We start from the raw sequence: 25,407 nt of genomic DNA, 5'->3' as shown, positions 1-25,407 counted from the left end.
ATTTTTGTATTGTTGAATGAGTATAATTACTGTGCTGCATTTGCTGTGGTGTGGTAACTGCTCGTCCAACCCAACAGATAAGTGATTACTTATTTTATTTACAATCTGATTTCTTACGATAGTAATTGCAGGGTTTGCTCTCATTTATTTTACAACTATTTCCAACTGCCATTGAACTAAATTTTCATGCAAGTGTGCTGTGATTCTGGCATTCTTAAGTATTAATTGTAAATTTGAGTTGATTTATCATTGTCACATATATACTAGTATACAGTGAAAAGGATTTTCTTGCGCACTAGACAGTCAAAGCATACTGAACATAGAGAAGGAAAGGCGAGAGTGCAGAATGTAGTGTTACAGTCATAGTTAGGGTGTAGAGAAAGATCAACTTAATGCAAGATAGGTCCATTCAAACGTCTGATGCCAGCAGGGCAGAAGCTGTTCCTGAGTCATTTGATACATGTCCTCAGACTTCTGTATCTTCTTCCCAATGGAAGAAGGTAGAAGAGAGTATGTCTGGGATGCGTGGAGCCCTTAATTATGCTGGCTACTTTTCCGAGGCAGTGGGAAGTGTAGACAGTGTTAATTGGTGGGAGGCTGGTTTGAGTGATGGACTGGGCTTCGTTCACGACCCTTTGTAGTTTCTTGCAGTCTTTGACAGAGCAGGAGCCGTAGCAAGCTGTGATGCAATCAGAATGCTTTCTCTGGTGCATCTGTAAAGGATGGCGAGAATCATAGTGGACATGCCAAATTTCCTTAGTCTTCTGAGAAAGTAGAGACATTGGTGGGCTTTGTTAACTACAGCATCAGTATGGAGGGACCAGGACAGGTTAATGGTGATCTGGACACCTGGAAACTTGGAACTCTCGACCATTTCTATTTCGTCCCCATTGATGTCGACAGAGACATGTCCTCCACTATGCTTCCTGAAGTCGATGACTGTCTCCTTCGTTTTGTTGACATTGAGGGAGAGATTATTGTTGTTGCACCAGTTCACCAGATTCTCTATCTCTTTCCTGTATTTCGTCTTGTCATTGTTTGAGATCCGTCCCACGCAGTGTCATCAGCAAACTTAAAAATCGAGCTGGAGGGGAATTTGGCTACACAGTCATAGCTGTATAAGGAGTATAGTAAGTGGCTGAATTCACAGCCTTGTGAGGCACTGGTGTTGAGGAAGATTGTGGAGGAGGTGTTGTTGCCTGTCCTTACTGATTGCGGTCTGTTGGTTAGGAAGTTCAGGCTCCAGTCCTGTCTGTAGCTTTGAACATAACTGGTGAATCAAGCGCCATGCATATTCACTTCTAGGCCATCTGGTCAGCCTTTACTGTTTTTGCACAATATTCAGGCACAATGCTGTTGGAATCAAGACATCACTAGTTTGTTTGATAGACTGCCTTGTGTTCTGGCATGGTGGCACAATGGTTAGCACTGCTGCCTCTCATCAACGGGGACCCAGATTTGATTCCCGACTTGGGTGATTGTGTGGAGTCTGCATGTTCTCTCCGTGTCGGTATGATTTCCTCTGGGTGCTCCGGTTTCCTCCAACAGACCGAAAGTCGTCCTGGTCAGGTGCATTGGCCAATTCTCCCTCAGTGTACCCGAACAGGCACAGGAGTGTGGCAACTAGGGGATTTTCACAGTAACTTCATTGTAGTGTTAACGTAAGCCTACTTGTGACACTCATAAATAAAACTTGAATAAAGAACTTTAAATGTAATTTCTTCCAACTTTGTACATTTGTCTTCATTGGTAAATATTGGAAGTAAAATATACACCAAAATAAGTGTCTCATGATTTGGCTTCAGTAGCAGTGCTTCAATGTTGCATTCACAAACAATTAAAAAGGGAAAGCCTTTGAACCCCACACTTACGGATGATAGTAATCCCTTTGAATTAAATAAGAAAGTGAGCATGACTCTCCAACATTGCGTTAATGATCATCCATTTAATCTGACATTTTTACAAAAGCATAACATCGTTCTAAGGTGGCTATGGGAGGAAGTACATTTGACCAAGTATCACAATGTGTACGAACATTGTGCAAACAGTAGTGATAGTTGACCAGATGGCCTAGAGGTGAATATGTATGGTATTTGATTTGACAAATCTATCTGAAGCTGGAGACAAGATTACAAAGGATCACATTTATAATTAATACTTTTAATATTAGAAACATTAATCAATGGGCGGCATGGTGACAGGGGTTAGCACTGCTGCCTCACATCTCCGGGGACCTGGGTTCAAATCCGGCCTTGGGTGACTGTGAATTTTACGCACACTCCCCATGTCTGTGTGAGTTTTCTCTGGGTGCTCCTTTCCTTCTGCAGTCCAAAGATATGTAGGCTAGAGGGATTCACCATGGCAATTGTGTGGGGTTATAGGAATAGGGCGGAGGAGAGGGCCTGGGTAAGATGCTCTGTCAGCAAGTTGGTGCAGACTCGATAGGCCAGGTGACCTCTTCTGCACTGTAGGGATTCTATGATGCTAGTTATACAATAAGCTTTAGAAAAAACACGAAATTACAATACAAGAACTTGAGAAATACTTTAAAGACCTGCATCAAATGTTTTTTCAAATATAAATGGGCATTGCATGTGAAACGTAATCAGGCTATTCGAGTTGTTAAATAATTTGTGAATATTAGAAATATGAAGAAAAAGCATTTCTAACAGTAAAGGTATAAACTGCATTATTAGAGTCAGGTGCCCAGTTTTTACCATTAAGCTCATCCCAATTGCTTGCATTTTGCCCATATCCCTCTATACCAATCTTACCCATGTAACTGTCTAAATGTTTTTTAAAAGACAAAATTGTACCTGCTTCTACTACCACCTCTGGCAACTCACCACCCTCTGTGTGGGGAAAAAAATTGCCCCTCTGGACCTTTTGTATTTCTCAACGTATGCCCTCTACTTATGGACTCCCCTACCTTTGGGAAAAGATGTTGACTATCTACCTTATCTACGCCCCTCATTATTTTATAGACCACTATAAGATCACCCCTAAGCCTCCTATGCTCCAAGGAAAAAAGTCCCAACCTATCCAGCCTCTCCTTATAACTCAAACCATCAAGTCCTGGGAGCATTCTAGTAAATCTTTACTGCACTCTTTCTAGTTTAATACCTTTTCTATAATAGGGTGACCAGAACTGTACCCAGTATTCCAAGTGTTGCCTTACCAATGTCTTGTACAAGTTCAACAAGATGTCCCAACTCCTGTATTCAATGTTCTGACCAATGGAACCAAGCATGCTGAATGCCATCCTCGCCACCCTGTCCAACTGTGACTCCATTTTCAAGGAGCTATGAACCTGTACCCCGAGATCTCTTTGTTCTATAACTCTCCCTAATGCCCTACCATTAACTGAGCAGGTCCTGCCCTGGTTCGATCTATCAAAATGCATCACCTCGCATGTATCTAAATTAAACTCCATCTGCCATTCATCAGCCCACTGGCCCAACTGATCAAGATCCTGTTACAATCCTAGATAACCCTCACTCTCCACTATGCCACCAATCATGGTGCCATCTGCAAACTTACTAACCATGCCTCCTAAATTCTCATCCAAATCATTCATATAAATGACACACAAGAGTGGGTCCAGCACCGATCCCTGAAGCATACCTCTGGTCACAGTTTGAAGAACAACCCTCCATAACCACCTTCTATCTTCTTTCTTCAAGCCAATTTTGTATCCAATTGGCTACCTTAGCCTGGACCCTATGAGATTTATCCTTATGCAACAAGCTACCATGCGGTACCTTGTCAAAGGCCTTGCTCAAGTCCATGTAGACAATGCCATCTACCTTACTGGTTACCCCTTCAAAAAACTCAATCAAATTCGTGAGACATGATTTTCCACTTTCAAAGCCATGCTGACTGCATCAAAATATGTCCCTAATCAGTCCTTGTCTCTCTAAATGGGTGTAGATCCTGTCCCTCAGAATACCTTCCCAATGGCCCTACACACCCCGGACATACTCTCTTCCACCACCTTCCATCGGGAAAAAGATACAGAAGTCTGAGGTCCAAGTACCAACCGACTCAAGAACAGCTTCTTCCCTGCTGCCATCAGACTTTTGAATGGCCCTACCTTGCATTAAATTGATCTTTCTCTACACCCTAGCTATGACTATAACACTACATTCTGCACGCTCTCATTTCCTTCTCTATGAACGGTATGCTTTGTCTGTATAGCACGCAAGATATAGCACTTTCCACTGTATAATACATGGGACAATAAGTCAAATCAAACCTTCCCACAACTTGGCATGTCAGCTATGACTCTCACCAATCTTTACAGATGCACCATAGAAGGCATTCTTTCTGGTTGTATCACAGCTTGGTGTGGCTCTTGCTCTGACCAGGACCGCAAGAAACTGCAAAGGGTCGTAAATGAAGCTCAGTCCATAACGCAAACCAGTCTCCCATCCATCGACTCTGTCTATACTTTCCATTGCCTCAAAAAAGCAGCCAGCATAATCAAGGATCCCAGGCACTGGACATACTCTTTTTCACCTTCTTCCATTGGGAAAAAGATAGAAAAGTCTGAGGTCATGTACCAACTGACTCAAGAACAGCTTCTTCCCTGCTGCCATCAGACTTTTGAATGGCCCTACCTTTCACTAAATAATCTTTCTCTACACCCTAGCTATGACTGTAACACTACATTCTGCAGTCTCTCGTTTCCTTTTCTATGAACGGTATGCTTTGTCTTATAGCAGGCAAGAAACAATACTTTTCACTGTATGCTAATACATATGATGATAAATCAAATCAAAAACTTACCCACTGCAGACATTAGGCTCACTGGCCTGTCGTTCCCAGGCTTTTCCCTGCAGTCCTTCTTAAAAAATGGCACAACATTTGCCATCCTCTAATCTTCAGGCACTATATTCTGATATTTTAACAGGGAAATTTTACGTCATCATAGAACCATAGAAAATTGCAGCTCAGAAACAGGCCTTTTGGCCCTTCGTGTCTGTGCCAAACCATTTTTTGCCTTGTCCCACTGACCTGCACTTGGACCATATCCCTCCACACCCCTCTCATCCATGAACCCGTCCAAGTTTTTCTTAAATGTTAAAAGTGACCCCCGCATTTACCACTTTATCCGGCACCTCATTCCACACTCCCACTACTCTCTGCGTGAAGAAGCCCCCCCCTAATATTCCCTTTAAACTTTTTTCCTTTCACCCTTAACCCATGCCCTCTGGTTTTTTTCTCCCCTAGCCTCAGCAGAAAAAGCCTGCTTGCATTCACTCTATCTATACCCATCAAAATCTTATACACCTCTACCAAATCTCCCCTCAATCTTTTAAGCTCCAGGGAATAAAGTCCCAACCTATTCAATCTCTCTCTGTAACTCAGCTTCTCAAGTCCCGGCAACATCCTTGTGAACCTTCTCTGCACTCTTTCAATCTTATTTACATCCTTCCTGTAACTAGGTGACCAAAACTGTACACAATACTCCAAATTCGGCCTCACCAATGCCTTATGTAACCTTGATGTGGAGATGCCGGCGTTGGACTGGGGTAAGCACAGTAAGAAGTCTCACAACACCAGGTTAAAGTCCAACAGGTTTATTTGCTACCAAATAAACCTGTTGGACTTTAACCTGGTGTTGTGAGACTTCTTATTATGTAACCTTACCATAACACTCCAACTCTTATACTCGATACTCCGATTTATAAAGGCCAATGTACCAAAGGCATTCTTTACGACCCTATCCACCTGTGACGTCACTTTTAGGGAATTCTGTACCTGTATTCCCAGATCCCTCTGTCAACTGCACTCTTCAGAGTCCTACCATTTACCCTGTACGTTCTACTTTGGTTTGTCCTTCCAAAATGCAATATCTCTCACTTGTCTGCATTAAATTCCATTTGCCATTTTTCAGCCCATTTTTCTAGTTGGTCCAAATCCCTCTGCAAGCTTTGAAAACCTTCCTCACTGTCCACTACACCTCCAATCTTTGTATCATCAGCAAACTTGCTGATCCAATTTACCACATTATCATCCAGATCATTGATGACAAACAACAATGGACCCAACACCGATCCCTGCGGCACACCACTAGTCACAGGCCTCCACTCAGAAAAGCAATCCTCCACAACCACGCTCTGGCTTCTTCCATTGAGCCAGTGTCTTATCCAATTTACTACCTCCCCATATATACCCAGCGACTGAACCTTCCTAACTAACCTCCCATGAGGGACCTTGTCAAAGGCCTTGCTGAAATCCAGGTAGACACCATCCACCGCCTTCCCTTCATCCACTTTCCTGGTAACCTCCTTGAAAAACTCTAATAGATTGGTCAAACATGACCTACCATGCACAAAGCCATGTTGACTCTCCCTAATAAGTCCCTGTCTATCCAAATATTTGTAGATCCTATCCCTTATCACACCTTCTAATAACTTGCCCACCACCGATGTCAAACTTACTGGCCTATAATTACCCGGATTTCTTTTGGAACCTTTTTTAAACAACGGAACAACATGAGCCACCCTCCAATCATCCGGCACCTCCCCCGTGAATACTGACATTTTAAATATGTCTGCCAGGGCCCCTGCAAGTTCAACACTAGCTTCCCTCAAGGTCCGTGGGAATACCCTGTCTGGTCCTGGGGATTTATCCACTCTGATTTGCCTCAAGACAGCGAGCACCTCCTCCCCTTTAATCTGTAAAGGTTCCATGACCTCCCTACCTGTTTGCCATATTTCCGTAGACTCCATGCCCGTTTCCTCAGTAAATATGGATGCAAAAAAACCATTTAGTATCTCCCCCATCTCTTTTGGTTCCATACACAGTCTACCACTCTGGTCTTCAAGAGGACCAATTTTATCCCTCACTATCCTTTTGCTCCTAACATACCTATAGAAGCTCTTTGGATTTTCCTTCACTCTGTCTCCAAAGCAACCTCATGTCTTCTTTTAGCCCTCCTGATTTCCCTCTTAAGTAGCTTCTTGCACTTTTTATACTCCTCGAGCATCTGATCTGTTCCTTGCTGCCTGTACATTTCATACAACTCTCTCTTCCTCCTAATCAGTGTTACAATCTCCCTCGAGAACCAAGGTTCCTTATTCCCATTTACTTTGCCTTTAATCCTGACAGGAACATACAAACTCTGCACTCTCAAAATTTCTCCTTTGAAGGCCTCCCACTTTCCATTTACATCCTTGCCAGAGAACAGCCTGTGCCAATCCACACTTCCCAGATCCCTTCTCATTTCATCAAATTTGGCCTTTTTCCAGTTCAGAACTTCAACCCGAGGACCAGATCTATCCTTATCCACGATCAGGTTGAAACTAATGGCATTATGATCACTGGATCCAAAGTGTTCCCTCACACTCACATCCATCACCTGCCCTAACTCATTTCCCAAAAGGAGATCCAATATCGCATCCTCTCTAGTTGGCACCTCTATATACTGATGTGGAAAATTCTCCTGAACACATTTTACAAACTCTACCCCGTCTAAACCTTTAACAGTATGCGAGTCCCAATCTATATGTGGAAAATTAAAATCCCCTACTATCACAACTTTGTGTTTCTTGCAGTTGTCAGCTATCTCTCTGCTGATTTGCTCCTCCAATTCTCGCTGACTATTGGGTGGTCTATAATACAACCCCATTAATGTGGTCATACCTTTCCTGTTTCTCAGCTCCACCCATCAGGCCTCTGTAGACAAGCTCCCTAATCTATCCTGCCTGAGTACCGCTGTAACATTTTCCCTGACCAACAATGCCACCACACACACACACACACACCCTTTTGTCAGCTTTAACTTATCCAATTCTCTTATGTCCATATCCTGACTTGTAACAAGTTCTATTCAATCATCATTTGTGTTTTCTGAGCTACATTTGCTACTGGTTCCGCAATGCCTCAAATTTTCAATTTTTGTTTGCGAATCTCTCTTTACCCATCCCTTTCTCTGTAACATCCTTCAGCCCTACGACCCTCAGAGCTCTGCGTTCTTCCAACTCTGACCTCTTCCACATCTCCAAAGACCTTCACCTCTTCCCACAAACAGCTTCAGCTGCCTGGGATCTAAGTTCTGAAATTACTTGCCTAAATCTTTTGCCGCCTTTACCCTTTTCTTTAAGACAACATTAAAGTAAAGATTATATGCCACCTGTACTAATATTCATATGTGGTCTGTCAATTGTTTTTCCAATAATGCTACTTCGAAGTATCTTAGGATATTTTATTATGTTAAAGGCTCTATTTAAATACCAGTTGTTGATAAATGGCCTGATATATATGAACTTTTGCACACTTCCAAGTAGACCACCACCATAAAAATGGGCATGGTATAGGTACAGCTGTTTTGTAGGAATTGTGGTATGGGATTTAGTGTTAGAGTTTGAAAAATATTGTCTCCACCTTTCTTAAACACCTCACCCCATGAGTATGCAACCCCACCCCTGCATGACAAACACAATTTGGGGACAGTGGTTCGCACTGCTGCCTCAGTGCCAGGAACCCGGGTTCGATTTCCGGCTTGGGTCACTATCTGTGCAGAGTCTGCACGTTCTCCCTGTGTCAGTGTGGGTTTCCTCCAGATGCTCCGGTTTCCTTCCACAGTCCGAAAGACATGCTAATCAGGTGCATTGTCCATGCTAAATTCTCCCTTGGTGTACCTGAACAGGCGCTGGAGTGAGGCAATTAGAAGATTTTCACAGTAACTTAGTAACTTCATTGCCTTGTTAATGTAAGCCTACTTGTGATCAAACATAAAAAACATATTTCTGGATCCTGAACGCAAGCAAGTAATCCACTGGTATAAAAAACGTTTCTAATGGAACACTGAAACGTGGACAATGTTTACTCCTCCTTCTCCTTTCTTCTCTGACAGCATAAACCCTATCAGAATCTTGCCTAACAGGGATGAAATTTTGGTTAAGTGCCAAAGCATTCTGGTTTCCTGAACTATACAAATGTGAGATGGGCACTGGAACTGTCACTTGGATTTGGTGTTTCATAGACAGTAAAGAGTTATTGAAAAGCGAAATAAGTTTTTGCCACCGAGGTGAAGTTAGTTTTGGCAATTAGGATTATAACAATAGAACCTCTGGAGCAATAGATCAATATTTAGGACTGGGGAGAATAGTTTTCTCATTTCAGTAACTGCCAAACTATAAGAAAACCATAGAATTTCCAGACTTAACAGGGCAGAAGGTTTGATTATTCGTTCCAGATCTGGTGTTTTGCACATCAGATTTTCAGAAGTTTCTCATCAAGATGAATATCATCATGTTGAAGAATGGAACGCTTGAATTTTGTTCACCCGGTGTTAGTGTCAATCATTGTCAGGTCTTGTACGGCTGAGTTTATGCTCTCCTCTCTCATTTCCCATCTTGCTCTCATCTTGCCTTTCCTTTTCGAATTTCGCTGTACTCCTGTCCTCTTTAAACATCTTCATCTGTTGAAGCAGTGCTCCTCACAAAAACTTGCTCGTCTTTGCCATCTCATGTAGTTCCCTACTCCCATGGTCTCTGTCACAGATTAGATCATCTCTGACAATTTTCTTGTCTCCTTAACCACACATGTCCCTGTACCTTCATTCAGAACTTTCTTTCTTTTCCCATAGCTAGAAAAAAGATCTGTTCAACCAAGTGGGCAAGTGATGTGGTATTATCATTATCTAGAAACTCAGCTAGTCTTGAATCCCGCCACGGTAGAGGGTGAAATTTGAATTCAATAAAAAAAATCTGGAATTAAGAATTTACTGATGACCATGAAACCATTGTCGATTGTCGGAAAAACCCATTTGGTTCACTAATGCCCCTTTAGGGAAGGAAATTTGCTGTCCTTACCTGGTCTGGCCTACATGTGACTCTAGAGCCACAACAATATGGTTGACACAGTTCCAGTGCCCATCTCACATTTGTATAGTTCAGGAAACCAGAATGCTTTGGCACTTAACCAAAATTTCACCCCTGTTAGGTAAGATTCTGATAGGGTTTATGCTGTCAGAGAAGAAAGGAGAGGGAGGAGTAAAAATTGTCCACGTTTCAGTGTTCCATTAGAAACTTTTTTTTATACCAGTGGGTTACTTGCTTGCGTTCAGGATCCAGAAATATGTTTTTTATGTTTATCACAAGTAGGCTAGGGATGGGCAATAAATGCTGGCCAACCAGCGACGCCATGTCCCACGAATGAATAAAAAAAAGTAACTTATAATTGCACTTTTAAATTTCCAACTTTTGGCACTCATTCAACAAGATATTTTTGCAGCTGGCAACCTCGACCACTTTCCTCCATACTTGCTCTGCTGTTCTAAACATTTACCCTCTCCCATACTGGTCATTTGTTCTGTTGTGACCTTCATCTTCACTTCATGTCCATGGGATGCAAACTTGAGTATTCATAGTGTGCAGCTAGTTTAGCTGTTAATTCCAAATTTTTCTTGATCACAATGAGGCGATTAGCATAGATACATAGAAACAAGGAAGATAGGAGCAGGAGGAGACCATTTGGTCCTTCGAGCCTGCTCCGCCATTCATTACGATCATGGCTAATCGTCCAACTCAATAGCCTATTCCTGCTTTCTCCCCATAACCTTTGATCCCATTCGCCCCAAATGCTATATCTAACCGCCTCTTGAATACACTCAATGTTTTGACATCAACTACTTCCTGTGGTAATGAATTCCACAGGCTCACCACTCCTTGGGTGAAGAAGTATCTCTTCACCTCCGTCCTAAATGGTCTACCCTGAATTCTCAGACTGTGACCCCTGGTTCTGCACTCCCCCACCATCAGGAACATCCTCTCTGCATCTACCCTGTCTAGACCTATTAGAATTTTATAAGTCTTTTAAGAATTTTATGAGATTCCCCCCTCATCTGAACTCCAGCAAAAACAATCATAACCCAGTCAATCTCTCCTCATACATCAGTCTCGCCATCCTCAGAATCAGCCTGGTAAACCTTCGCTGCACTCCTTCGAGAGCAAGAACGTCCTTCCTCAGAAAAAGAGACCAAAACCGCGCACAATATTCTAGTATTGCTTTCTATGGTAGTGAATTCCATAGGCTGACCACTCTCTGGGTGAAGAAATTTCTCTCATTTGTCTTCAATGGTCAACCCTGTATCCTCAGACTGTGACCCCTGGTTCTGAACACCCCCACCATTGGGAACATCCTCCTTGCATCTATCCTGTCCAGTCCTGTTAGAATTTTATAGGTTTCTATGTGATCACCCCTCATTCTTCTGAACTCCAGCGAATGCGATCCTAACCAACTCAGTCTCTCCCCATATGTCTGTCCGGTTATCCCAGGAATCAGGCTGGTAAACCTTCGTAGCATTCCCTTGAGAGCAAGAACATTCTTCAGATAGAGACCAAAACTGCATACGATTTTCTAGGTGTGGCCTCACAAGGCCCTGTATAATTGCAACAACACATTCCTGCTCCTGTACTCTCGCTATGAAGGCCAACATACCATTTGCCTTCTTTACCGCCTGCTGCACCTACATGCTTACCTTCAGCGACTGGCGCACGAGGATATCCAGGTTTCGCTGCACACTCCCCTCTCCCAATTTGCAGCCATTTAGGTAGTAATCTGCCACCTTGTTTTTGCTTCTAAAGTGAATAAGCTCACATTAATCAAATACTGCATCTGTCATTGATTTGCCCACTCATCCAACCTGTCCAGATCATGCTGAAGGATCTCTACATCCTCATCACAGTTCACCCTCCCACCCAACTTGGTATCATCTGCAAGCTTTGAGATGTTACATTTTGTTCCCTTATCCAAATCATTAATATATATTGTGAATAGCTGCGGTTCCAGCACCGATCCCTGTGGCACCCCACTAGCTAATGCCTGCTAATTTGAAAAGGGCCCATTAATTCCCACTCTTTGTTTCCTTTCTGCCAACCATTTTTCTATCCATCTCAACACACTTCCCCCAATCCCATGTGCTTTAATCTTGCACAATAATCTCTTATGCGGGACTTTGTCAAACGCTTTCTGAATGTCCAAACATATCACATTGACTGTCTCCCCCTTGTCAACTCTGCTAGTTACATCTTCAGACAATTCCAACAGATTTGCCAAGCATGATTTCCCCTTCATAAATCCATGTTGACTCTGTCTGATCCTGCCGCTGCTTTCTAAATACTCCGCTGTAAAGTCCTTGATAATGGATTCGAGAATTTTCCCCACTACTGATATTAGGCTTACTGGTCTGTAATTTCCTGTTTTCTCTCTGCCTCCCTTTTTGAATATTGGAGTGACATTAGCTAACCTCCAATCTCCTGGAAGATGACCACCAATGCATCCACTATTTCTAGAGCCACTCCCTTATGTACTCTGGGATGTAGATTATCAGGCCTTGGGGATTTATCTGCCTTCAATCCCATCATTTTTCCAGCACCATTTCTCTATCAATATTGATCTCCTTCAGTTCTTCCCTCTCTCTAAATCTTGCATTCTCCAGCATTTCTGGTTTCTGATTTGTGTCCTCTTTTGTGAAGACAGAACCAAAGTATGCATTCAGTTGCTCAGCCATTTCTTTGTTCCCCCCCCTGTTTCTGATTGTAGGGAATCTACATTTGTCTTCAACCTTTTTCTCTTCATGTATCTATAGAAACTCTTAGTGTCAGTCTTTATGTTCCCTGCAAGCTTACTTTTGTACTGTATTTTCCCCATCTTAATCAATTCCTTGTTCCTTCTTTACTGAATTCTAAACTGCTCCCAATCCTCAGACCTGTTATTTTTCTTGGCCACTCTGTATGCTTCTTCCTTGGATTGGATACTCTAATTTCTTTTGTAAGCCATGGATTGGCCCTCTTAGTAAGAGTTTTAACACCAGGAATGGTATTTGCAACCAAATAAACCTGTTGGACTTTAACCTGGTGTTGTTAAAACTCTTACTGTGTTTACCCCAGTCCAACGCCGGCATCTCCACATCTTTGCCCTCTTACCCATTTTGCTTTTGTGCCAGACAGGAATAAACAATGTTTGCCATTGCCTATCCACTGTCATTCCTTTAAGTAACTCTCCCCAATCTATCAAGGCCAACTCATGCCTCATATCCTCATGGTTTCCTTTATTAAGATTCAGCACCCTTGTCTCTGAATGAACTATTTCACTCTCCATCTTGATAAAAATCTATCATGTTATGGTCACTCATCCTCAAGGGGTCTCGTACAGCTAGATTGACAATGATTCCCTTCTCATTACACAGTACCCAATCTAAGATGGCCTGCTCGCTAGTTGATTCCTTCACATATTGGTCAAGAAAACCACCCCGCATACATTCCAGGAATTCCTCCTCTACGGCATTGTGGCTAATTTGATTTGCCCAATCTGTGTGCAGATTAAAATCACCCATGATCACCGATATTCCCTTATCACGTGCATTTCTAATTTCATGTTTAATGCCATTCCCAACATTACCACTGCAGTTTGGGGGTCTGTATATGACGCACATTAATGTTTTTTGCCCCTTGGTATTTCTCAACTCTACCCATACAGACTCCACATTGTCAGAGCTAATATCCTTTCTCACTTTGTGTTAATTTCCTCTTTAACCAGCAGTGCCACTCCACCACTTTTTCCTTTATGCATTCAACGTTATTAAGGAGAAAATTGGACAGTAACCTGTTGTCAGCGCCTCGGTGTTTAAATGTGGAAATCCGGAAGTTAATGTCCCATTTGCCTTGCTCTTCCACAAGCTGCACTACATCAGAAACTTGCTAAGTGACTCTGCATCTAAATAGCCCCTAGATATAGACTAAACGCACCAGAAAATGTTCAGATTGTTGCAATTGGGTGTAAGTGAATTTTTAATAGCATGATAAATCTTAATAGCTGATAAATAATGTTTTTGGTCCTGAAAATTAACTTTTACTAGTGTGGAGTCACATTCCATCAGATTTTGATTATTGTTTGATCTATTAAACATTTTAAACGCCCATCTTTCTTTCCTGTTCTATTTTATTCCTGTACATAATTTGGCATTGACCTAAGACTAATTTATACTTCCTAGTTTAGACACTGTAACCCCATAAGGGATTTTCAATCTGGTTGAAGAGATGGTTTGTTGCTTTCCCTGTTCTTGCACTATAGATCCCCTGTAGATGGTGCCATGCCTGATCAGTTACCCAGCAACAACACATTGCAGATCAATAACCTACAGATAGTCTGTGAACTGCTTGAGAGCAATGAACACCTGGTGCTGTTACTTTATTAACTGCAAAATCCAGGCCACTATATCTGTTACTTTACGAATATAACATTTTCAGGCGTGATAACTGGCAGTGTCTTTTTGAGGTTAGCATGTGGATTCTTGAGGCTCTGATGTCTTTAATGGAGTTTAAGTCTTCAGAGATTATGCTGAGATGTTATGTATTGAATAATCCATTCTGCAGTTCACAGCACAAAAGAGATGGCCACATTGAGGTAGGCTCACATAAGTGACAAAATTGATTTCAATTCTAAAGTGGGGGTGATGATGTAATGGAAGGTTAAAAAGGAGATAATTACAGGAAGGACCTCATTAAAATATATTAATATCAATCTTCTGCTGAACTTGTGATTAGCCACTTGTTATATTGGTTTTCAGCTTCATTATGTTGCGGACCAGAAAATTATTTGCTTGGGCCAAAGAGGAAAATCTTTGCTCCCTTTTCTGACCCTGAAATTGACTCTGTACACCTGTGTTCCAATTCCCCAGAAAATATTTTGCTCTGTGCACCTTCTGATACTACCCTCAAATAATTTATGAGCTGGATTCAAATTAGTCCCCAGTTGGCCAATAGGACAGATGGATTAACCTGAGTTGGGATTGATCAATTGGGGTTGATGTCCATAATGAACTCTGAACTTGATTTGTTCCACTTGTTCCACTTGTCTCTGAATTCACAGCAGTTTGTTGATCCTTCATGTTGACTCCACTGTCATGTTTACTCCGCTTGGACCCCTTTGTATCGTTATGCCTCCTTTAACACCATCCTTCTCAGTATTATGTGCTCCCAATTCCTTATCAAACCCTGCAGTACTTGACCTTGCACCTCTTTTGTTGTCGACTCCCTCTTGGATAACACTACAGTTTTCTGTGCCTCTCATCCTTTACTGAGCTCATGGAGGCATGTGGCACTGGCTCATTGTGAACAGCAACCCTAATTGCCCAATCCGGCACTTGCATTAACCTTGCTGCTCTATGTGGGAATTAATTTTGCCAATCTCCTTCCAATCTAATTCACTGCTCCCATTACTGACCCTGTGGACTCAGCCAATGGATTAGCTCTCACTGCTTCTCTAAGTATCGCCCTCCATAGTGTCTGTTCACTTGCTAAGCATGAATTTACTTGGCCTATTGCACTGACAGCATGACCTTAAGAGAAATCTGGCTAAGGAGTAATTACAGTTTTTGCTCTAAATGAAACCTCCCTGCTGATTCTATCTTCTACCAAGTGCCCCATCAAGATTATCGCATTGGCAATTTGGCGTTTACCAGCAGATCACACCTTGTCCTGTCCTCCTCCTGAGCATCTCTGTTGTTCCACCTCTCACATTTCATATTTAAAATTATCTTTCTCTACAGATCTTCAAAATACAATCAAAATTTAACCACTGAGATAACTTCACTGCTTTCCTTGGTCAGCTTCGGCACCAAACAACCTCTCACCTTGGTCATTTCAATCTCCAACTCAACCCATCATGTCCTCTATTTTATGTTAACTGCCATCTTATCCTGAATAAATTTCTCCCTCATGTAAACTCACCAATCCATTTTCATATACTCTTGACCATGTCATTTTGCTCGCCTAAATGTACCCATCACAGATGAGGTCATCTCTTCTCACTTCTGTGGAGGACTTGCTCGCCACACCCCTCTTCTGCATCTCAACCATACCTCCTCCTGTATTTGCTTCTGGGGGGGAGGGGGGGGGGATGCTCTGGCCTTCCATTTGCCCCACAGTTCTGCAGCTACCGACTTGTTCAGCTGCACTCTCAGCTTCATCTTTCCCCAATAAAATCATTACTCTCTCATGCAGGCCATCTCCCAGGCATGGCTCACATCTGCACCCCCTTATTTCCCAGTGGCACAAACTTAAAAGGGTATGGTGGATAATTGGTTTAACCATCAAACCTGGCTGGACTACATAAAACAAAATCAGGCTCTGCTCTTCTCTGCTGAAACTGCTCATGAATCCATGATCATCCTGGAATGCAAAGATAACTCCTAGCTTCTTATCTCTATTGAAAACAGTCTTAAACTTGTTATGACCAAATAAGAGAGAAATTCTATTCAACCTCCTCAATTGGTCGCAGGAAAGGTTTAAGTTTCTTATAGACGAGGATATGCTTTTTCTAAATCAGGATTTATTTAACTATTTAAGCTGTGAGCAATAAGATGCTGATCAGACAAAGTTTTTTTTGAGTCAAAAAGCAATGTCATTAACCACGATACCCAAGAAAAATAATAAAAATGCGACATTGAGCATTTGACCCTTATCCATTCATTCAGACACGCGCACCTATCAGAAATAAAGGTAGTTAGTACAATGAAAAAAAAATTAAAAATATACAGTTAAATGTCCTTTGTCCTTGTGGTGTAGATTTTAAATACCATGATCAATTTAGATTAGTTGGTTTCTTGGATGAGGTCAGATGTCAAAGATGTTGCAATTATTTCAAAATCTCAGTTCGCTGACAGGTTTCTGATAGAGCTAGCTTCTTGAACCAGGTGACACACTTATTCCAAAGTTTGTTTCTTTTGCTGAAGACTTTCTTTACAGTGACTGCGTCGCTTGCAATCTTTCTAGCAGCTCGGCAACCATGTCTTGAAATACCTTACCCCATTGTGTATTTCCAAGCAATTGTGGGTGTGTCTGTCTGTGGCAGTCATTGTTTCAATACCCAGTACTTTGTATTTTTAATGTCACTTCCTTAACAGTTACGAGTTTCAATGGATCATAGGAAATCTCTCTTCACACTCCCCTGAGGGTGATTTGTTGGTTTCTCACCTTCACTTTGGAATGTGGTCTTAAGCAGTTTGCTCTGACTTAGTTCAAATGCAGCATTTCCAGTCAGTCAGAAGTTGAAAGTCTTGTGACAAACTTCTCTCCCTTGTCTTCTCTCCCCTCACTTCCAATACAGTTGCAAAAAATTCATGGATTTTTTTCGATCAACAAGAATGAGATCCTCCAATCAGCTGCCTCTACCATGTTTCCCCACCCTCCTCCTTTCCTTACCCTAGCTCTCCAGGCCACACTTGCTGCAAAGTATCCCCTTCAACTTGCAATCTTCTTTGGTTTCTCCTCTTACTCTGTGTGCACATCTTATCCACGAGATCCACTTGCTTCTCCAATGATCATTGCTGTGACCATCCACCATCATCTCCTGATCCCCACGTTAGCTGATATTGTTATCTGTTGTTTCTCTTCAGATGTTACTCCTTTAAATCTGCTGTCATCATCCCTCTCCTCAAAAAAAAACCTTTGAATCCATTGTCCGTACAAACACCTGTCTCATTTCCAACCTTCCTTTCCAAAGTCCTTGAGTGATTGTCATCTTCCACATCAATGTCCATCTTTCCTGGAGCTCTGTGGTTACTGTACAGAGACCACTCCATCTGACGAAGGAGCATTGCTCCGAAAGCTTATGGTATTTGCTACCAAATAAACCTGTTGGACTTTAACCTGGTGTTGTGAGACTTCTTACTGTGCTTACCCCAGTCCAACGCCGGCATCTCCACATCGTTACTGTGCTTACCCCAGTCCAACGCCGGCATCTCCACATCGTTTCTGTTCTAGCCACAGTATCAAAACACCTCTTAAAATCACACATGATATCTATGTGACTCTGGCAAAGACATTCTTCCTCTTCCTTCTTGACATGTCTGCAGCCTTTGATGCATTTGACCATATTATCCTCCTCCAATACCTTCCCTTTGTTGTTCAGCTTGGTGATACCGTTCTCACCTGTTCCATTCCCATCCACCTAATTGTAGCCGGAGTATTGACTTGAAATGACTGCTGATCCTCCTCCTGCACTATTACATCTGGTATTTCCCAAAGATCAATCCTTGGCCCTCTTCCTATTTCTCATCTATATGCTGCTACTCAATAACATCTTTTGAAAGCACAGGGTTAGCTTTCCCATGTATGCTAATGATGCCCAGTTCTACCTAATTTCAAGCTCTCTTCATTGGTAAATTATCAGACTGTTTATCTGATATTCAGTGCTCTACATTGCACTTAATCATTATCCTTTTGCATAGGCTATTTCTCTGTTATAGCTGCATGCTATGTGTTACTTTAAGTTGAAAATGATAGCTAACGAGCAGCAAATGGAGATTGAAACTCCCAGTGTGCAATTTTTCTCTGCTCTTTGGATTGGGGGAAGAGGGTGGCTATTCTTTTATCTGGTCAACTGGCAGCAAGGCAAAGAATATTGTTCTCTTGCTATTGTTAAAACCATTCACTCAGTAAAAGAGGAATAAAGAAAAGATTCAATAAAAAATGAGAAGGGGGGAAATTGAAAATGCAGGCAATATATTTTTAGGGCATCAACAAACAGTTCTTGTTTGCCATCCGATGTCACATCTTATGCTAGCTCTCTTGTACTGAGCTCTTGAGTATGACTTTGCTATAGCTTTCTGCTAATGTAGTATCCAAAAAATAAACAGAAACCCCTGGTTATTGGGCTGCTGGAACTAGCCTGAGCCCCAGAGCTCCTGGTTTTACCATTGCAGTAGAAAATGCATGCTATCAAGTCATGTGAATCGGACTGCAATATAGAAAGATGCAAATATTAGAAATCGAAAATAAAAATGAAGTGCACACAATTATCATAAAACATCTTTTCTCTTTTAAAGATGCAAACTTAGCCTACTGTGAATTTTTGTCTTTTCTGTTTTTATTTTAATAATTAGATTGTTTCTAACTGTCGAATAATCCTGAATCATGTGTTTTGACCCTGTCATTTCTTGTTCCGTCATCCTTGTTGGTGTTCTGCTGCACATTTTTATCAACTATTTACTGTCGAGATGTCTTGATCTCCCCTATATTTGTTTACAATTATAGACCTTTTTGCAACTTCTTGCACAGGAGTAAAACTTACTCTGTCTAAACAACTTCGCCTCGTGCATCCACCCCCATCAGAGATATAAGTTTTGATCAAATCGAAATCATCCCTGACATTTTTCAAGATCAAAATAGTCCAGGTAAGTTAATTTACCATACCTCCTTCCTCTTAATTCTGGAAAATCTATTTGCTTTCCTTTGCATTCTTTCCAATAGTTTCCCTATTTAAAAAGAAAACCTAAGACTGTACGCAGTATTCCAAATGTAGTATCAGAGAGGCCAGATTAAATTTTATTTTCTTTGTTCAGTTGCAAGTTGTACTTCAACAATATTTCAGAATTGATTTCCTCCCATGAACCTACAACATTGATCAGTAGAAAAAAAAAGCTGGTCCTTCAAACCTTAAAGTTTAAGTTTATTAATCTCTCTCTCTTTCTCTCGGTTTGAGATCCCACCACCACCACCGGTGACATGACCATGTTCATGCCCAATGAGGGCATGAACCTGATTTCCATGCATTTGAATACATTTTAGTATAATTAAAGGGCTTTACACCGTAACGCTCGTCCATGACCTTTCTCCAGCTGGGGTTGTGCATGAAGGGACACTGTCAACTGGGCGCCTGTGAGGGTCTAACTCTCCTCCATGGAGGGGGGTGGGGGATGTGGAGAGAGGAGAGCCCTGATGCCTGTGAGGGGCAAAGGGTGATGGCTGTGGAGGGTGGAAGCGTCCCCCTGATACTTCTGTGGTGGGCAGAGAGTGCCCCTGATACTTCTGTGGTGTGGAGTTGCCCCGATGCTTGTGGTGGTGGTGGTCCTGTGTCCCTGGGGTGGTATTTTAAATGCAGATCGGGGAGCCCTGTAAAGATGGCGTCCTGTTTTCTATATGCAGCCGAGTCGGCCTTCCTGGACCTATCAAGTCCCGCCTTGTCAGAGTGATGGTGTCAACCATGCCTTCAGAAAATCTGGCCTGAAAACTCGGCTGTGTTTGTGGAGAAAAGCACACTGGTTTTCAGTCAGAACCTGGCACTGACAAATTTTGGGAATATTCTGTCCATGTATTCCAGAGATTTAATAGGGAGAAGAGCATAACATCTAATAAATCACTGGTTTTGCAAAGTTTAAACTTTTGTCCCCTCCTCCTCCCCAACCTGGTAAATTGGAGTATCTCTCAACAGGCATGTTATCCAGACGTTTCATAGACCTTTGTCAATTCAACTACCTGCATATGTCAGTGATGCTCAGAAGTAAATGTACCAAAGCCCCTCAGCCTGTTTGAGTAACTCGGGGTAGTTTAGCTAGGAATCATTATTTTTACCCCTCCACTTTTCTATCTATATAGCTTCTCTAGTTTTTGTTTGGAATTGTATACAATGATGTCATTTGCCACTGTATTCACTTTTCACACTTCGGTCTTTGGACACCATGGCTACAGTTCCATACTTCACATAATTTAAATGAAAAAAACTACAAGTAGTTGTGTTCCCAACATTGCTCTGTACCTTAGCATTATAAGAAGTTTAACAACACCAGGTTAAAGTCCAACAGGTTTATTTGGTAGCAAAGGCCACAAGCTTTCGGAGCCTCCAAAAGCTTGTGGTTTTTGCTACCAAATAAACCTGTTGGACTTTAACCTGGTGTTGTTGAACTTCGTACTGTGTTTACCCCAGTCCAATGCCAGCATCTCCACACCTTAGCATTATGCCATGGCCGATACCTAGATACCACTTCATGCTCCACTATGTTATCAACTAGCCAGTTGCTAATACGTCTGATCTATTGCTGTGCATCCCATGGCCCAAATTTATAAGGTAACCTGAAATTTAGAAACATTAAGCATATCAGGCAGCATCTGTGGAGAAATCAGAATCAATGTTCCATGTTGATGACCCTTCAGCCGAGGATCTGGAGCAAGTAGATGAGGAGAAAATTGACAGAACACTCAAGGATCAGGGGACATCAATTTCAGGTGATTGGCAAAGGAACTAATGATGACATGAAAAGCTTTAATGTAGAGAGTGGTTAGGATCTGAATGCACAACCTGTGAGTGCAAATGCAATCATAACTTTCAAAGGGGAGTTGAATAAGCAGCTGAAGAAAATAAATGTGTGGAGCTGTTTGGAAAGAAGAGGGGAGTAAGACTAGCTAAATTGGTCTTGCAGGGAGTAGGCATGGGAATGACCACCAAATGGTCTCCTTCAGTGCAGTAATTTTATGATTCTATATTGACACCCACTTCTGATCACTGAGCAATTATCCTTAACCCCTAATGTCTGTTTATTCCATACAATCCAATTTGCTATCTGTCCTTAATTGTATACCCCTTAATTTTCTTGAACAGTCTCCTGTGTAAAACTTCTTTAAAGAAATTAAGTAAGTTGACATGTACACCATCACTACCCATCGTCCTCCTTCATCTGCAATACTTGGCTTGAAAGAACTCTTTCATAAGATCATAAAAAATAGGAGCAGGAGTAGGCCATTCGGCCTATCAAGCCTGCTTCACCATTCAATAAGATCATGATGGATCTGATTGTGGCCTTAACTCCCACTTCCCTGTTTGTCCACCATTGGTGATGCATCCTCATCTCTGTCTTGAATGGGAAGTCTCTTATTTTGAAATCATCTCTTGAGTTCTAGATTCCCTCATGAGAGGAAACATCTTCCCAGCATTTACTCTAACTGCACCCAAACTATCTCTTGATTCTCTGAACCAAGATCACTTCTCACTACTGTACTGACATCTTTTATTAAAAGCAACCTTTATTAATAGAGCCACCCACCTTTTCCTTCCTGTCCTTCCAAAATATCAGGTACTCTTGAATATTCAAGTCCAAGCCATGTTCGCTTTATAATCATGTCTCGGTAATGGCTATCATATCAAACTGAAAGCAAGCAAAATGAAGGCAAGCATCAACTAAACCTAGAATGTGTAATAATGTCAAAAAGACTTGAAGGCAATCTACCTGAATGCATACAGCATTCACGACAAGGGAGATAATTTAAAGGCACAAATAGAGGTAAATTACTTTGATCTAATTGCCATGTGGGAACATGGCTGCAGGGTGACCAACACACGGAACTGAATATTCAAGGATATTCAACATTTTAGGGAGGACAGACAAAAAGGAAAAGCAGGTGGTGTGCTGATAAGGGATGGGATCAGTGTATTAGTAGGGGAGGATCTCAGATTGGATGAACAAAATGTGAATGTTTGGCTGGTGCTAAGAAAAGCAAGGGGCAGGAGTAGTGGTAGTGTGGGACATGGTATTAATCAGGATTAGAGAAGCAAGTAGCACGGGCAATACAGTAATCATAGGTGACTTCAATCTGCATATAAACTAGGTTAAAAAATGAGTGCTAATACTGTGGAAGATGTATTTCTGAAATGTATTATGGATGGTTTTCCAGAGTAATATGTTGAGGAACCAACTGGAGTTGAGAACAGGCTATTTTAGATTTAGCATTATGAAATAAAATAGGCTAATAATTTTTGTAAAAAGAACCATTTTTGATGAATAGCCATATATGATGGAATTTTACATTATGTTTGAAAGTGAAGTTGTTCAATCTGAAGCCAGGGTGTCAATTTTGAACAAAGGAAATTCTGAAGTTATGGGAACAAATTGGCTGAGGTGGATTGGGAAAATACATTCAAAGGTATGATTGTACCTATGCACTTGACAGCATTCAAAGAATCATTACATAGTTTATAGTAATTATACATTCCTTTAAGGTGCAAAACTCTAAAGAAGAAAAGTTAGTCAATTGTGGCTGACAAAGTTAAGGATTATGTAAAGGCCTATAAAGTTGCCAGAAATAGTCAACCTAAGGTTTGGGATGTTTCCTCTCATGAGGGAATCTAGAACTCGAGATGATTTCAAAATAAGGGACTTCCTATTCAAGAAAGAGATGAGGATGCATCACCAATGGTGGGCAAACAGGGAAGTGGGAGTTAAGGCCACAATCAGATCCATCATGATCTATTTTTAGACTACACCAAAGGGGGACCAGGAAATTGATAAAGCAAAGGAAATTATAATATTACTGTAAACTAGCTCAAAACATAAAAACAGACTGTAAAAGCTTCTATAAAAAAATGCACTGCAACAACTTCCTATGGGTCCTTTGACAGCACCATCCTGACTTGGAAATATATCACCATCCTTCACTGTCACTGGGTCAAAATCCTGCAGTTCCCTCCCTAGAAGCACTGTGGCTGTACCCACATAGAGGACTGCCGCAGAGCTATCAACAGTGCACAATAAATGCTATTCCTGCCAATGACACCCACATCCATTGAATAATCTTTAAAAAATAAACAATGTTTTCTTAAGTTGCAAATTTTCAGAATAAACAAATATCATTGAAAAAGTCTCAATCCAAGTTTCAGGATTCTGTGCATAACAAAGTGAGAACCAAAGTGAAATTTAAGAGGACAACTGAGGCCTCTCTGTGATAAAAATGAGAGAATATGAAACTAAGGAAAGAAGCTAAAAGGGCACAAGAGAAGCACAGAAGGAATAGGACAGAAGCTTAAAAAAAATTATTAAAGGTCTACAAATACAACACTAAAATGGGAATTATCAAATGTGAGATGGCATTGCTAAAGGAAAAGACAGTAAGTAGCAGATAAACAGAACTTGGTTGAGCTACTTAATGTTAACTTTGTATCAGTGTTTACGAAAGAGGATATTGGGTAGGTGGTAAACCCTTAAAGGATTAGTGAAAATTAAATCATAAATATAATGAAAGTAAAGTACTAATGAAATTTGTTAAACTAAAGAAAGGCAAAATATTCAACAGGATGCATCAAAGAACTTGAAAGGACACTAGGGAAAAATTACCAAAGGTCTGAGAAATTGAGGTTGAGGTTTTCAACATGAGGCACAGATCATTTTACCTACCATCCTCATTTGAATAAGGTAAGACAGTCTCCTAACTAAATTGTGTGCGAGTGATATTTGGGCGTGCGGGCAAAGGCAAAATTGGATCAGCAGCCTGAGGGTGCCTTGGACAAAACGTTATGGTCCCTAGCACAACATTAATGCTGAGGAGGGGAATTAATACATAATACTAGCCCTGGGAGAGACAGGCAAAGTCAGGGCTGAGGAAACCAAAGGAATCAACAGGGCTTAGGGAAGCACTCATGCTCACAGACATGAGACAATAAATCTCACGAACTGATCACACAAGACCTGAATTCGCAATCAAATATAGTCCCTTTTGATTGGTTGAGAGGATACTTAAAACTCAAGTTCTTTAACTCTCCTTCTCCAGTGCGGATCACGTTGCACATACTCTTGACTCCGGAGTGCCAAATGGAGAGGAAAGCAGAAGTGGGGGCCTGCAGGAGCACACTGCTTCATTGAGCCTTGAGCGACTGACAATGGGGTACCTAGAGCTACACACTGAGGTATTTTGAGAATTACAGGAGGACATTGCAAATGGCCCCAAAGTTATCTTGGAGCTGGCAAGGAAAGACTTGTGAGTGAATCTCGGGATATTCATGCCTGCTGCACGGAACCTCCTAATAACTCTTGAGGTGGAGCGATTCAGAATTCCAGTCTTGTTCAAACCAAGAGCCAGGAAACTCTGGGGTCAGGCAGCCATGTGCCAATCCTTGAGCTTTGGGATTTTGGGTAGAACCACTGGACTCCCATTGGAAGGGTGGGGAGAAGGAGACTACTGAGTCTTCCATCAGATACCTCCCATACACTCAAGAGAGATCCCAAAGAGAAGACTCTGAGCCATGAAAGAATAACATTTGGGCAGACCATTTTGGCCTCCAAGGGGTTCTAAATGAGGTCTAATGCCAGTTATCAGTCTATGCAAGGAGCCAAATGCATGTCCTAGGCAGCTACTACAGACCTACGTAAAATGGTCTGACTCAATCTTTGGTTGAACGTTCATGCATCCTATTAGTTGGGTCTCTTTACACCCAAGCAGGGGGAATATAGCACAGAGCTTTGTCCTGTTGAGATTAAACAAGCCACAAATGGAATTCATAAACCAACTGTCATTCTATATTTGTTTATTTCTAAAAAATAGCAACTTATTTTTATTAAGCAAAGTTCTTGACTTTTAAAAGTTTATCTTCTAATTTGAGTTGATGGTGTCAACATTATTTTGCTTTTCCTAACCAGCGTGATCCACAGCAACCACACCTGCAGCAAGTATCTGCAGCTCCCAGAGCCTCAACTCCGAGCTGATGAATTTGAGTCCAAACTTCAAACACAGTGATGCAACAGGGAGGGGGAAAGTTTACTGGACTATTTGTTCCAGGAGGCAGTCACACCCCTTAGGCTGTGTACTTCATATATGGTCTGTGGTCAGGAACAGGAGGGTGTGACTATGA

At 41.6% G+C, this 25,407-nt stretch overlaps 1 protein-coding gene across 6 annotated transcripts in view; it reads left to right on the top strand.

The window, feature by feature from the left end:
• The window catches only part of wdfy3 (WD repeat and FYVE domain containing 3), a 363,659-nt gene that overhangs the window by 6,524 nt on the left and 331,728 nt on the right, over positions 1-25,407 (top strand). The window contains exon 2 of one of the 6 annotated variants that reach the window (XM_078213936.1): positions 19,050-19,189. The exons of the other annotated variants lie outside the window; for them this stretch is intronic. The gene's annotated coding sequence lies outside the window, so the exon portion shown is untranslated. The remainder of the gene's footprint in view (positions 1-19,049; positions 19,190-25,407) is intronic. 6 annotated transcript variants of the gene reach the window in all.

Source organism: Mustelus asterias, chromosome 1, assembly GCF_964213995.1.
Source record: "Mustelus asterias chromosome 1, sMusAst1.hap1.1, whole genome shotgun sequence".
In the NCBI taxonomy this organism is placed as follows: Eukaryota; Metazoa; Chordata; class Chondrichthyes; order Carcharhiniformes; family Triakidae; genus Mustelus; species Mustelus asterias.
The sequence above is the reverse complement of the archived record's forward strand: the minus strand, read 5'-3'. Positions and strand labels throughout refer to the sequence as shown.